The sequence below is a fragment of the Castor canadensis genome, chromosome 6 (assembly GCF_047511655.1).
Source record: "Castor canadensis chromosome 6, mCasCan1.hap1v2, whole genome shotgun sequence".
Lineage (NCBI taxonomy): Eukaryota > Metazoa > Chordata > Mammalia > Rodentia > Castoridae > Castor > Castor canadensis.
In genome coordinates this window covers 109,765,773-109,780,585 of record NC_133391.1, presented here as the reverse complement: position 1 = coordinate 109,780,585, position 14,813 = coordinate 109,765,773, and the positions used below count along the sequence as shown (strand labels likewise).

The following is a 14,813-nucleotide window of genomic DNA, read 5'->3' as shown; positions in this document are numbered from 1 at the left end:
TTTCTAAACCATAAAAATATTTACTACATTTATGACAATGTTTTTAAAAGTTAACATTTTTTACACCCTTACTATACATATGGGGCTATGTTTGGGGTAGGGAATAAGATAGTACACATTTATAAGTAAGATGATTTCAGATAATAAAAACTGGTGAACATTGTACATTTTCTCCTTGCACTATTGTCATTTCTTTTAAGGACTGTTCAGAGGCTTTTGTCTCCAGTTAAGGTATTCAAGAAAGGGTCTCTAGAGACGTAGTGTTGCATATTATAAAGTAAAGAAGAATGCCATGTGAAATTCAGGGAGAAGAATATTCTAGGAAGAATGTGCAAAGACCCTGTATTAGTTTCTTGTTACTACTAAGCAAGTACTACAAACTTAGTGGTTTTCTATTCTCTTCTATCTTCTAGAAGTTTCCAGAATTCCTGTGATTGTGGCTACTTCACTCCAGTGTCTGCATCATTATCACATCATTTTCTTACTCTTGATATCTTTTTTCTCTTTTCTTTTCTTTTTGCAGTACTCAGGCTTGAACACAGGGCCTACACCTTGAGCTGCTCCACCAGCCCTTTTTTGTGATGGGTTGTTTTGAGGTAGGGTCTTGCGAACTCTTTGCCCAGGCTGGCTTTGAACCATCATCCTCTTGATCTCTACCTGCTGAGTAGCTAGGATTAAAGGCATAAGCCACTGGTTCCTGGTTATCCTACCTTTTTCTTATAAGGACCTTTCTGATATCAGGTTCTCTTGGACAGTTCCTGATTACTCTCCTCATGTCAAGATCCTTAATTTAATCATAACTGAAAAAGTCCCTTTTGCCATAGAAGGTAATATTCACAAATTACAATTTGTGGAAATTACAACATGGACATCTGCCTATCACACACTCTGATCAAGTGTGTTCACTTTGAATAATTTAAAATTACCACAAATGTAGTGTCTGAAAATAATATAAACTTGCTATATTACATTCTGTAATTTAAAAGTTGGGTATCTCTAATCCAAGTATTGGGCTAGAGGAGTAGCTCAAGTGATAGAGCACCTGCCTAGCAAGCATGAGACCCCGAGTTCAAACCCCAGTGTTGCCAAAAAAAAGAAAAAGTTGGGTATAATCCAAGTGTCATGAGGTTGTATTCCTTTCAGGAGCATTAAAGAAGAGCCCATTGGCTTTTAGAAAGCTGCCTTCAAATTTCCTGAAACTACTTATATTTTTGATTCATGGCCCCTTCTTCTGTGTTCAAATCCAGCAGTTTTTATCTCTGTATCTTCATTACCTATTCCACTGACTGGAGCTGAGGAAGATTCTCTGATTTTAAGGATTTATGTAAGTAGATTGGGTTCATAAAATAACCTAAGAAATTAGGGTATATACATGTTTGGGGAGCATCATTGTGTCTACCACAATTAGGAGTAACTGAACCTATTTAAGTGTAGAAAAAAAAACAGGCTGAAGCCTATAAAGGCGGGGTGAATGTCAGGAGTAGAGAGATTGAAAGGGGAGTCCTGAGCCAGATTGTTGTCTACTTGAGAGTATTTGAAACAAGAATGAATATAATTATATGAAGAAATATGTGTACCCTATTCTTTAGAACTTCTTGTGGTGATGGAATGATTCTGTATCCTATGCTGTCCAGTATAGCAACCACGTGTGGCTATTGATAAGATATGAATTGTGTGATGAGAACTGAATTTTTTTTTTGAATTGGGTATTGAACTCAGTGCCTCCTGTGTATTGCATACATGGTATTCCACTGAGCTACTTCTTCAGCCCTAGGAACTAAATTTATAAGTTCATTAGTATAAATAGCTATGTGTGATTATTGACTACTGGAGAGGACAGATGACAGATCCATTTTGGGAAATGTTTTATTCTGACAGGAGCAGAAAAATGGATAGAAGGTAGGATCCCAGTGATATGGGATTAAAGAAGTCTTTCATTTTTTTGTAGACTGGTAATATAAAGGCCTATTTGTACATATTCTTGAGTAACATTATAGCAGCTAAAAACCACATTCATTTGTTATCTCATGGATTTTCTAGGTCAGGAATCTAAACACAGATTTGCTAAAATTCTTCTGAAAGCTGCAGTGAACGTGTCAGCCTGGGCTGTGGTCTGATCTCAAGGTGAAGGGGCTGCTTTCAAGTTCATGTGAATGCTGGCACAGTTCAGCTTTTTGTTGAACCTTGGGCCTCTGTTTCTTGGTGTCTGTGATTAGTTTTACATGTCAACATAGTGGCCCCTGGTGCCCATATATGTAGTCAGAATTTCTGGATGTTTCTGTGAACGTGTTTCGGGGTAAGACTAACATTCAAATCGGTGCACTTTAAGTAAAGCAGATTGCTCTTCATAATGCATGCAGGCCTCATCCAATCAGTGGAAAGCTTGACTAGAACAAAAGACTGACTTCCCCTTTTCAAGAGGGTTTTTCATCTGTCTTCAACTGCAATATTGGCTCTTCCTGAGCCTCAAACTTGCTGGCCCTCCCAGTAGATTTTAGACTTGCTCATTTCCGTAATTGTATGAGCCAATTCCTTAAAATAGATAAATAGTTTTATGTATCTTTCTATATATTTATGTACATAAATATATATATTTGCGTATGTATATACATATAACTTCTATAAAGTCTATAGACTTTGTAGACCACAATAAGAAGTTCAGAATTTTAAAAAATTGTAATAAGAAGTAACCTCAACGCACACATATACACACATGCACACACTTGTTCTGTGATCAGAGGGCACCCCTTCAGTTCTTAAATAATTGTTCATGAAAGACTACTCTCATGTTCTTTTTTTCCCCAGTGGATTTTATTTTTTCATTTTACCATTTTTACATTTACTCACATGTATATACATTGTTTGGGCCATTTCCCTCCCACCCCACCTGCTTCCAGGCAGAACCTGTTCTGCCCTCTTGTTCTCTGATTTTAATGAAGAGAAAACATAATAGATAATAATAAAGACATAGCATTTTTGCTAATTTGAGATAAAGATAGCTATACAGAGAGAGTCCTAGCATTGTTTCCATGCACATGTGTATTGCAATCCACATATCTCTACCAGACCTCTTAACTACTTCCTAGTCCCTTTCCCACAGTGGCCTCAGTTTCAGATTACTATATTCGCTTCTTCAAGTTTTACATTTCCTTCCCTTTCCCTATTCCTCCTGTGCACATTCTCCCCTTAGTGTGTGACCCATATCCAATAATATTACTGCATTTGTTTTAGGGAATTGTGTTGAACATGTAGATTGCTTTTGGTAGTACAGCCATTTTTACTATGTTGATTCTGCCAATCCATGAGTATGGGCGGTCTTGCCACCTTCTGTAGTCTTCTTTGATCTCTTTCTTCAGTGGTTTGTAGTTCTTCTTGTGGAGGTCATTTACATCATTTGTTAAGTTTATTCCTAAGTATTTGATTCTTTTCGAGGCTATTGCAAATGGAATTGTTTTCCTGTGTTCTATCTCAGTTTGTTCATTGTTGGTGTATAGAAAGGCTACTGATTTTCTATGTTCATTTTGTATCCTGCTACATTGCTGAAGCTGTTTATGGTGTCTGGGGGTTTTTGGGTGGAGTTTTTTTTGGGTCTTTGAGGTATAGGATCATGTCATTTTAAATAGGAATAATTTGACTATTTATTTACCTATTTGTACTCATTTTATTTCTTCTTTTTATCTAATTGCTCAGGCTAGGAATTCCAGGAAAATGTTGAATAGGAGTGGGGAAAGTAGGCATCCTTGTCTCATTCCTGACTTTAGGGGAAATGATTTCAGTTTTTCCCCATTAAGTATGATGTTGGTTTTAGGTTTGCATATATAGCTTTAATAATGTTGAAGTATATTCCTTTTATTCCTAGTTCTCTTAGAGCTTTTATCATGAAATGATGTTGAATCTTATCAGTGGCTTTTTCTGCATCTATTGAGATGATCAAGTGGTTTTTGTTGGTGCTTCTATTAATGTGCTGTATTACATTTATTGATTTGCATATGTTGAACCATCCCTGCATCCCAGGGATAAAGCCAACTTGGTCATGGTGAATGATCTTTCTGATATGTTGTTGGATTTGATTTGCCATTATTTTACTGAGGATTTCTGTATCGATGTTCATTAAGGAGATTGGCCTATAGTTCTCCTTTTTGGATATGTCCTTGTCCAATTTGGGGAATGAGTGTAATACTGTCTTCATAGAATGAGTTAGGTAGTGTTCCTTTACTTTCTATTTTGTGGAAAAGTTTAAGGAGAGTTGGCATTAGTTCTTCTTTGAAGGTCTGGTAGAATTTAGCAGAAAATCCATCAGGTCCTGGACTTTGCTTTTTTGGAAGATTCTTTATTGCTTACTTTAATTTCATTACATGTTATAGATCTGTTTAGGTGGTTAATATCCTCTTGGTGCAGTTTTGGATGGTCATAAGTATCTAGAAATTTGTCCATTTCTTCAAGATTTTTCAGTTTATTAGACAGTAGGTTCTCAAAGTAGTCTTTGATGATTCCCTGGATTTCCTTGGTGTTTGTTGTTATCTCCCATTTTTAGTTCATGGTTTTACTGATTTGGTCTTTTCCCTCCTCATTTTAGTCAGATTTGCCAGGGGCTTGTCAATCTGGCTTATTTTTTCAAAGAGCCAGTTTTTGTTTTATTTATTCTTTGTCTAGTTTTTTTGGTCTCTCTTTCATTAATTTCAACCCTTATTTTTATTATTTCTCTCCTTCTGCTTGTTTTGGGTTTGCTTGTTCTTGTTTTTCTAGCAGTTTGAAATGTAGCATTAGGTCATTTATTTGAGATCTTTCTGTCCTTTTAATATATGTACTATAAACTTTTCTCTTAGGACTGCCTTTGTTGTGTACCATCGGTTCTGGAAGGTGGTATTTTCATTTTTATTAACTTCCAGGACTTTTAAATTTCCTTTTATTTCTTCCATGACCCACTGATTGTTGAGCAATGAGTTATTCAGCCTCCAATTATTTATATATTTTCTGCTATTTTTGTTGTTGAGTTCTAGTTTTATTGCAGTGATCAGATAGAGTGAATGGGGTTATTTCTATTTTCTTATATTTGCTGAGGCTTGCTTTGTGCCTTAAGATATGATCTTTTTGTAGAGAAAGTTCCATGGGTTGCTGGAAAGAATATGTATTGTGCTGTTGTCAGATGAAATATACTGTAGACATCAGTTAGGTATATTTGATCTACGGTGTCATTTAGTTCTAGGATTTCTTTATAGATTTTTTGTTTGGATGACCTATCTGTTGGTGATAGAGGGGTATTAAAGTCTCCCACTACCATTGACCTGATGTCTATATGTGCTTTTAAATCCTTTTAGTGTACGTTTGATGAAATTGGGTACACTGACATTGGTTTCATATAGGTTGATATTTGTTATTTCCTTTTGATGTATTGCCCCTTTTCTTAGTATGAAGTGTCCTTCTTTGTCTTGTTTGACCAAAGTAAGTTTGATGTCTATATAACATCAATATAATACTTATATAAGTATTGCCACTCCTGCCTGTTTTAGGGGGCCATTGGCTTGATAAATCTTTTTCAGCCTTTAACCCTAAGCCAGAATTTATTTGTGTCAATAAGATGAGTCTCTTTTAAACAACAGATTGTTGACTCTTCCTTTTTAATCCAGTTTGCCTGATGGTGTCTTTTGATGTGGGAGTTGAGTCCTTTGACATTCAGTGTTAATATTGATAGGTACCTGGTGACTCCTGCCATTTAGTTGTTCAAGAACTTGATTGTGTGCAGCCAAATCAATGCTACTCTCTGATTACTTGTCTTTTATTCTTCTGTGGTTTGATTCTTCCCATCTTATCATGGTTTTGTTTGCTTTCATCTTCTGTGTGCAAAATTCCTTGTGAATCTTCTGTAGTGGTGGCTTGGTGACCATGCATTGTTTCAGTTTGTATTTATTGTGGAAGATTTTTACTGCTCGAATAGTTTTGCTGTGTAGTAGTTTCCAGGGGCTGAAATTATTTTCATTCAGTGCCTGAAATGCCGCACTCCATGTCCTTTTTGCATTTAAGGTTTCCATTGAAAAATCCTCTGTTGTTTTGATTGGTTTAACTTCATACATTATTTTTTTTCTTTCTTACAGCCTTCAATATTCTTTATCTGTTCTCTGTGCTTATTGTTTTGATGATAATATGACATGGGCAGGTTCTATTTTGATCAAGTCTGTTTAGTGTCCTGGAGGGTTTTTGTACCTGAATGGGCAAAACTTTCTTGAGATTTGGGAAATTTTCCATTATTATTTTCTTGACTATATTATGTATCCCTTTGGCTTTCACCTCTTCTTCTTCAATGGCCATGATTCCCAGATTTGCTCCTTTGATGGAGTTGCTGAGTTCTTGCATATTCCTTTCACAGATTTCAGTTGTTTGGCTAAGATTTCTTCCATTTTTTTCCTCTATTTTATTTTCAAGCTGTGATATTCTGTCTTTCACTTTCTCTAGTCTGTGGGAGTGTCCCTCCACTGTGCTTTTTGTTTGACTAAAGGGACTTTGTATTTCTAGGATTTCTGTTTGATTCTTTTTTCTGAGGTTTTTTATATCATTGTTCAACTCCTCTTTTATATTTTGTGTTGTCATCTTTAGTTCATATATTTCTCTTTTGTAGTGTGGTTTCACTTTCACAATTGTTAAAGTCTTCTCTGACTTCATTTATTTGATTCTGTGTCTTCCCATGTTCTTTATTTTTGGTTTCTTGAAATTTCTTGAGTGTATCTTGTACAATCTTGTTTACCATGTCTAGTATCTTCTACATGAATTTCTCAGTGATTTCTTCCAAGATTTCCTCTTTGAGGGTTTTTTTGTGGGCCTCATTGGGCTCCTTAGTGACATTTACTATTGTTTTGTTAGGGGTCAGGAACTGGGTATCCATTTTCTTCATTTCCCACTGAATCCTGTTTTGAATTATTTTTTTGAGGACTGGTTTTCATCCTTTCTTCTTCCCATTGCTCCACTTGGTGCTGAGCAACTATGTCCCTGATAGGCTAGTTGGTGGTTTTAATTGCCTGATTTGTTTCCCTTGATTTAATTTTTGTGTTGTGACTGATGTGGTTGTTAGCTTGGCTGATGGCCTGGAGGTGTAATTTAGCAATAACAAATTCACAGGTTCATTGCCAGACCAGTTGTTTTCATATTATATAGAAAACCCCTTGCTGATAATATCTATAAACAGTGGGAGTTGGGGGTGTAATAGGTATTAGGCTAGATATAGAAATCTGGGTAATTGGTAAATATGGCACTAAAATGGGGGGGGCAGGAAAAGTGGTGGTTTGGTTGGGGAAGAGGTATGATAGTTCCTGGGTTTTGTCATCCTTGTGTGTATTAGGGTGTATTTCTGTTGTTGTAGTGGAGCCTGCATGTGTCAGGGATTACAGGTGGCTGGGGTTGTATACAATTGATACAGTAGGCTTGTCAGTGGGTAGTGATTTTGTAGGAGGGTGGGGTACTGTGGGGACAGGTTAAGGAAGGATAGAAGGGGAAGGTGAAGACAAGGGGAGGGAATGGATGAGAAAGGGCTGAAAGAGTAGTTGGGGGGAGATTAATGAATTGTAGTACCAGAATAGGAGGGAAAGTGAAGGGGGTAAGATTAGGTACAAGAAAATAGTGATTTTGAAGTTAATAATACAGAAAAAAAAAAAAAACCCTACCAGGAACAACAAAAAGTTCAGTCTTTTGGTAAACATTCTGGAGTTTTTCCTTAGGTGTCCGATCCTGGTATTGTCATTCAAGCAGGAGCTCTGATTTGGTCTCATCAAGTGACTGGCTTGTGAGTAGTATTTGGTTCCTTCTGTCCACAGGGTGAGTTGCAATTGGGAGGTGAGATAAGTCTGTCAGTTCATGCAGGGTTGCAGAGCTTTTGTTGTTTTTATCAGGCAGCAGCTGCATTGCCCTTTAGCTGCAACTCTGTTTAGTCAGCTCCTCCCCCAGCAAGGTGGGTCAACTCAGTTTTGAATACTTTCCTCTGTCCCATATGATCAGCTCCAGGATCCACCACCTGCCTTGCTTTGTGAGGTTGGTTTGTTGCCCTAGCCCTGCTCTCAGCCTTTGTGCCTCTCCCAGCCTCTGCTCGGTGCTAGTGGCTTCTCTGGGAGGTTGGCTTGTCACCACACCACTGCTCTCAGGCTTTGGGCCTCTTCCAACCTCTGCCTCGTCCTAACTTCCTCTCTGGGAAGTTAGCTTGTTGTCCCACCCCTGCTCTTGACCTGTGTTGATTTACCCCTTCACTGAGAGTTTGACACTGAGAGTTTCTCACCCCACCTCCAGTGTCAGTATTAGATTACAGTTTGCTGTTTCTGCTTTTCAGTTTTGTTGGGGGGGTTCCGTCTGCCAAGGGATGCACTGGATTATGTTCCCGGGGTGAGGGGGTGAGTGGGTAGGGGAGTCATGCATGAATGCATTATGCTTACCTGTTTGTTCTGCAGGTTCACGCATGCAGTTTTCAAACTGGTTGGCAGGGAGAAATGGCACAGTAGAGGGAGGTTTTCCACAGGTTAGGGGTTCAGGATGTCACAGAGTTTGATTCTGATTGGTGATCTGTCTTCTGCTTGTTTGGAGAAAAAGGAAAAAAAAAAAAGAGAGAAATGGCCAGAGGCCTTTTTTCCTAGGGCAGGACATGTCTTGTTGGCTGTGCTCCATGGGATTTTTGCAGCTGTTAGGTGGAATTATAGGTGATTTGAGGGTCAGTCTTTGAAATTTTATGTGCACCTAATATGATGGCGATTATTATTTTGGCTAGAAGCAATTAGAATTACCCAAGTGTAACTCTGCCATCTTGGATCCTACTACTCTCATTTTCTTTCTACATGGTTGGTAGCTTTATCAGAGTTAGCAAGGAGAGTGTCTGTTGGCAAGGTAGATACACCAGCCATTTATATTTGGTCACTGAAGTAACATGTCACCTATGGCACATTCTGTTAGGATGCAAGCCATAGGCCTGCACACAGTCAAGGACAAAATGCAGTTACATGGGATTTGAGCAGCAGAAAGTAGAGATAATCCAGGACATTTTAGAGGAAACTGAGGAAAATTCCTACATGATCCAGACTCCTGTCTATTTTCCCCATCTTATCTCCTCTTTTTGCCTCAGTTTTTGTTCTCTTGTACTGACCTTCTGTTATTCCTAGAATATGTCACTGAAGGCCTTTTTACTTCTGCCTAAACTCAGATCTTCTCATAGAAATCACATGTGCATCTTGAACTATTTGTTCTAATATCACTTATTTAATTACATCTTACTCTCTTTCTAATATATCTAAAGTTTTAGTCCACTGTTTACTATCACATTACCCATTTTATTTTCATCATGTATAATTGTCTGAAATTACTGTTTGATCATTGTGCATCATCAAATGTAAATGTAAGCCCTGTGCCAATATCTTCAAGTGTTTCCCCTGCAGTAATTTCAAAGTTTCAAGTTTTATGTTAAGATCTTTGATCCATTTTGAATGCACAGGCAACAGCTTTTTGGGTTAATGAATGCAATTATATCAAATTAAAAAGCTTCTGTGTATTAAAAAAATAACAACCACAATAGAGAGACAACCCACAAGATGAGAAAAAATTTTTGCAAGGTATTCTTCAGGCAAAGGATTATCTAAAATATATAAAGAACTCCAAAATTAAGCACCAAAAGAACAAATAATCCAATTAATAAGTGGGCAAATAAGTTGGACAGTTCTCAAAAGAAGTATAAATTAATACATAAAACAATCTTCAACATTTTTAGATATAAAATGCTTTAAAGGATTTGCTCTTACCCCAGTCTGAATGTCCATCATCAAGAAAACAAACAATAAAAATTCTGGAACCAAACACCTGCTTGTTGGTATCCTTTTCTCAGTTTTAGCTGCTTTCTGAGATAAATGTGACCAGCTGTCAGCTTAGATATTTTACTACTCATTTAGGAGATTCATTTGTAATGTTCTTTATTTAAATCTAAAATGGACATGGATCAACATGAACTAGAATTCAAAGTTCAAATATCATATCATATCTATCTATCTATCTATCTATCTATCTATCTATCTATATATCTCTATATATAGTTGCTTCAAAACATTTAATAGTTAATTATTATATTATTAGACAAATACAATTATATAATACAGTGTAGTCAGTCTTTTGTTGTTGTTGTTGCAGATTTTTTTGCATGGCTAGACATATGCTCTATTACTTACCCACATCCCAATCACTTCTTTTTTTTTCCCCCTATAACTTGACTGATTTCCTATATTACTAAAATTTGGAAACCATATGTTGTAGCAATTTTGCATATGTCCACAATAAATATAAAATATTTGGAATTATAAATTACAATGGATATACTTCACTTTTTTGTGTGTACACATATCTAGATCCAGCTAAACTTTTTTCTGATGTGAATAAATTTAAAGGAACTTATTAAAAAATTGAGATAGTATATGACCATTACTTGCCTTGTAATAACATCAAGATGTCTTTATTCTTTCTTTAATTCTTTGTTTTGCTTTCCATTAGAGCACTGAAAATTCACTCTTCAAAGTTATCTATTCTATGTTGATAATGTACCAAAATTGACATCTTCTAGTTGACATGTTGTGAACAGGATATCAAATCACACCTTGATAATCCTCTTCTCCCCAGAAACACTGAAAATAGCTACAAACACTTCCTCAGGAATCAGTATTATTCATAGCATGTGCTTTGTAAACTTTACTAATGCTGCATATTCACTTTTGCCATTATTGTCATTCCAGAGACTTGAAAACTTTATAAAGGCTTATACATTGTTAAAATTTGTTTTTAATTTTTATCATATCTACATATTACTATAGTACAAGTGCTAATAAACAAATTTAACTATACATTTTTGTTTAAATTATACTAATAAAATATACCTGCCTTATATCTTTAGATATCTTAAAATATTTCATAATTTCTGTTCACAGTATCATGTTCCAAATCCTTTCATTTACCAAACATATTTATATTCCCTTATTAGTGAGGATCATTTCAGTAGATAAATTATCATGTTTTTAGACATGATACCTAATTAGACACCAATATTTGTCCAAAGTTGAACAAAATACTTGAGAAGATACAGGAAAATTATAAGATTTGGCCCTGATTTTAAAATACTTGAAATCTAAAGGTGAAGACTTAAGTTGTGAAATAAAGAGAGAGAAATAAAGAGAGAGCAGGATGAAACCAGATGATAAATTGTATGAGACCAAAGTATTAAGAATATAGAGTCCAGTAATCTTAAATTCTGACTAAATTAAAGAGAATTTGGTTAGGGCTTTGAGATGATGGGGAAGAGAGTGTGGCATTTAATTATGAACTTGAAGGACTGGCAGATGAGCAAAGCCTTGGACAAAGGATATGTGTAAGTTCTCTAAAATTTAAAATATTTAATGCACATCACATTAAAATGCTAAAATTATTTGCTTTATTAGCTAGAATGAACCATTATGTGCCAGCTAGCACAATCCACTGTGATTTATCATTAATGTTTAAAAAGTTCATTGTTCTCAAACTTTTCCTAAAGAAAAGTGAAAATCTTAGAAAATTAGCACATTTCTGGACTTTCAGTGAGATTGAAAACTGACAGCAAAATAAAATTATTTTGTCCATATCTCTAAGGGAAAAGAGAGATGTGCTCTCTAAAAAAGTATTTAATATGTTATTTCTGACTCTAGTCATGATTTTTTATTATAGATTATTTTGAAATGACCTAACTAATAGTGAACAACTCTGCTCATAGCTCTACATGTGAAACAGGTAATTAAAGATTAAAAATTGACACAATACAATGTAGATTTTGTGCACATTTTCTGGCTTTAAAAATAATCATACTTATGTTGCCTCTTTTCCTGGTGTTGAGGGGTCATTTAAGGATGAGTTGGTTGTAGGGCTAGAGCTCAGAAATACTTTATGTTCCTGAGTTCACTGGACCTTCAAGAGGAGACGCTTATTGAAGTCTAGTACATATAGGCATGTGTCACCTTTTGTCTGTAATAATGTGGACAGCCTGAAACAGCAGCAATGATGGTAGGAGAGCCCTTACAACCCTGGCTCTGAACTATGTGCATATAAGTAAAACATTTCAGCAGAGCCATTTTTCTCATTTATTTGAGAATTAAAAATAACAAAAACTTAATCTGGATATATCAAGTAAAATCCTTTCCTTGAGGTCTGGGCATAGTGGCTTTTGTCTGTAATCTTTGCTATTTGGGAGGTAGATATTGGGAGGATCGCAGTTTGAGGCCTGTCCTGGCAAAAACTTCAAAAGATCTCATATCAACAAAAAACAGGGTTTAGTGGTACACACATAGAATCCCAGCTATGTTGGAGACATTAACTAGGAGAATAGAGGAACAGACCAGCCCAGGCAAAAAATGTGAGATTCTATCTGAAAATAGCTAAAGCAAAAAGGACTGGGAGCATGGCTCAAGTTGTAGAGTACCTGACTAGGAAACTCAAGGCCCTGACTTTAAACACCAGTATCACACCTTCCCCTCCAAAAATAATCAGTCATTTTCTTGGATTGATTTTCTAGGTATTTGTATGTTATTTTATTTTTATTGCTTGGAATAACAGATGTTATTCCAAGATGTTAGAGCACCAGAAACTAGTGAATATAATTAGAAAAATCATACCAAAATACAGTTGCCTACATTTAAGAAGAAATGGAATTTAAGTTGTATTTTATACTGAATAGTTAAGGAAACAAAGATTTAATATTTCTTTTCTTGTGAATATTTAATAAATATATTTGAATGATGTTTTGACAGAAGTTGTTATTGATGGTTTAGAATTAATCCTTTCATTGCCATCTGAGACAAAAATACAGAGAGCTGGACTTGTGTTTATCTCTGCATTTTTATTTCACAGATTTTTTTATTCAAGATCAAAGTGTGGATAAGTTCTTTATCTATTTGGCATTTTGAAACTTTCAAGTGATGTAGAACTCTTTCTTTTCTAACAATGTAAATCTGTGTCAAAACTGACAGTTGTGATAGTGAAAGTATATAAGATAACTTTATGGGTTTATGTTTTGCTGATAATATAATCTGTTGTCTAAAAGTAAAGCATGTTTAATTTTTGTCTTGTTTCACATCAACTCAAAAATAATATTGTACAGATGACCTTTTCTTTAACTTTTTGTGAGTTTAACCCTCAGAGAAGCTTCAAAAAGTAAATACTCGAATTTACTTGTGATTCACTCATCTTTTACATAGATAAAACTTTCTTATTTAAACATATATGCTTGTGCAATGGACTCATGTTTCATTGCATGAAAAAAATGCAAGTGCTCTTGGCCATTTGATTCCAAGTTTAAGAGAAGTAAATCAGGTGTGACAAATATTACAAAATAATTTCAACCGGATAAATTTCTTAGCATGTTTCCAAACTTTTTTTGTTAAACACTTCTCAAATTGCTTAATTTTGAGCAAGTATATGAGCCTAATATAAACATGCACTCAATGAAATTTATCATCTTCTTTTAGTAAAAACAGGAAGAGATGAGATGAAATAAATTAAAGGATTAAACAAGCATGGTAATCTGTTTGGATTTAAAAAGGGTAATATGCATGCACAGACACATATATAATTTCTGTAAAATACTTCTATAATATCAAAGCATGTAAATCTGTTGATTTTCTTTATGTTTTAAGCAAGTATAAAAATGTTTCTCAACACAGGAATCATCTTGTTTAAAAGCTAAAAAGTTTTTAAACCCTAAAAAGGGTTTCTGTAATGGTACATAATCTTCTACCTATATGTTCTATCTGAAGATTTAAAGTACATTAACAAACATAATCTATCCTGAGAAGTTTACTTTCCAGGGCTATATTTCCAAATGATACTGAATAAAATTAAATGAAATCATTTGTAAATTGCCACTCTGATTGCAAGCATTTTATTTCTATTTATGTGATTTCTAGTTTTATTTGTAAATTGAATAGTAGGTATTTGTCTCAGAATTTTCAACCACTGGTATTCCTCAATACATATGTAAAAACATTTATAGAAATGCTTTTTAGAGTGATACACTTTAGAAATGTTGTTATTAGATAAAGGGCACAATAGATTTTAGTGACCTAGAAAGGAAAGAACGAAAACCAAAACCTCCAAACAAAAACAAATACTCTCAGTTTTACTCTTTTACTGCTTACTCAGTACTATTAGAATCTTTTTTCAGAAATATGTATAAGTTCTGAGCCAAATTCTTTCCCTTATTAGATGTCCAGTTAAAAAACCATTTATTTTGAGAAACAAGATGACAGAATTGTGGGACTTTGGCACTTTTGGTAGGTTGAATAACTTCTCTACACCTCAGTTTACTAATCTGTAAAATGAATATTATAGTAGATCCTTTTTGGTGAAGATTGGTGAGATCATGTTTATGCTATGCTTGAGTTACATTTCACAAGATGTGATAGCTATATAATAATATTTTATTACCATATAAATTTAATATTAAGGATAATTACTACTAATAATTGCATTTTATTATTCAGGCTTTTATAACTAAACTCATATTATAAAGTGTCTCCTAGTAGAAGAATTGTTATTTTTAAAAGTTTCACCTTTATGTAGAAGCACTAAAGCTTGACACTTAATATTATTTTGGTAATTTACAGTAATGAATTAGAGTCCTACATAAAAGGATACTTCTTATGTGGTATTCCCAGGCTTATCAGTTTCTTAAAACTCAACTTTTAAATATTACCGTATTTTTTATATTTCTTCAGTAATAGGTTATATGTCAGTTATTCCAATTAACCATTTGTATTAGTAGAACCTAGAGTTAAAAATCTTCACAT

The 14,813-nt window shown here is 34.8% G+C and overlaps 1 protein-coding gene across 4 annotated transcripts in view; it reads left to right on the top strand.

Moving 5' to 3' along the window:
- Xrcc4 (X-ray repair cross complementing 4) overlaps positions 1-14,813 on the top strand; it is a 270,348-nt gene that overhangs the window by 88,024 nt on the left and 167,511 nt on the right. The gene's annotated exons all lie outside the window — the stretch shown is intronic.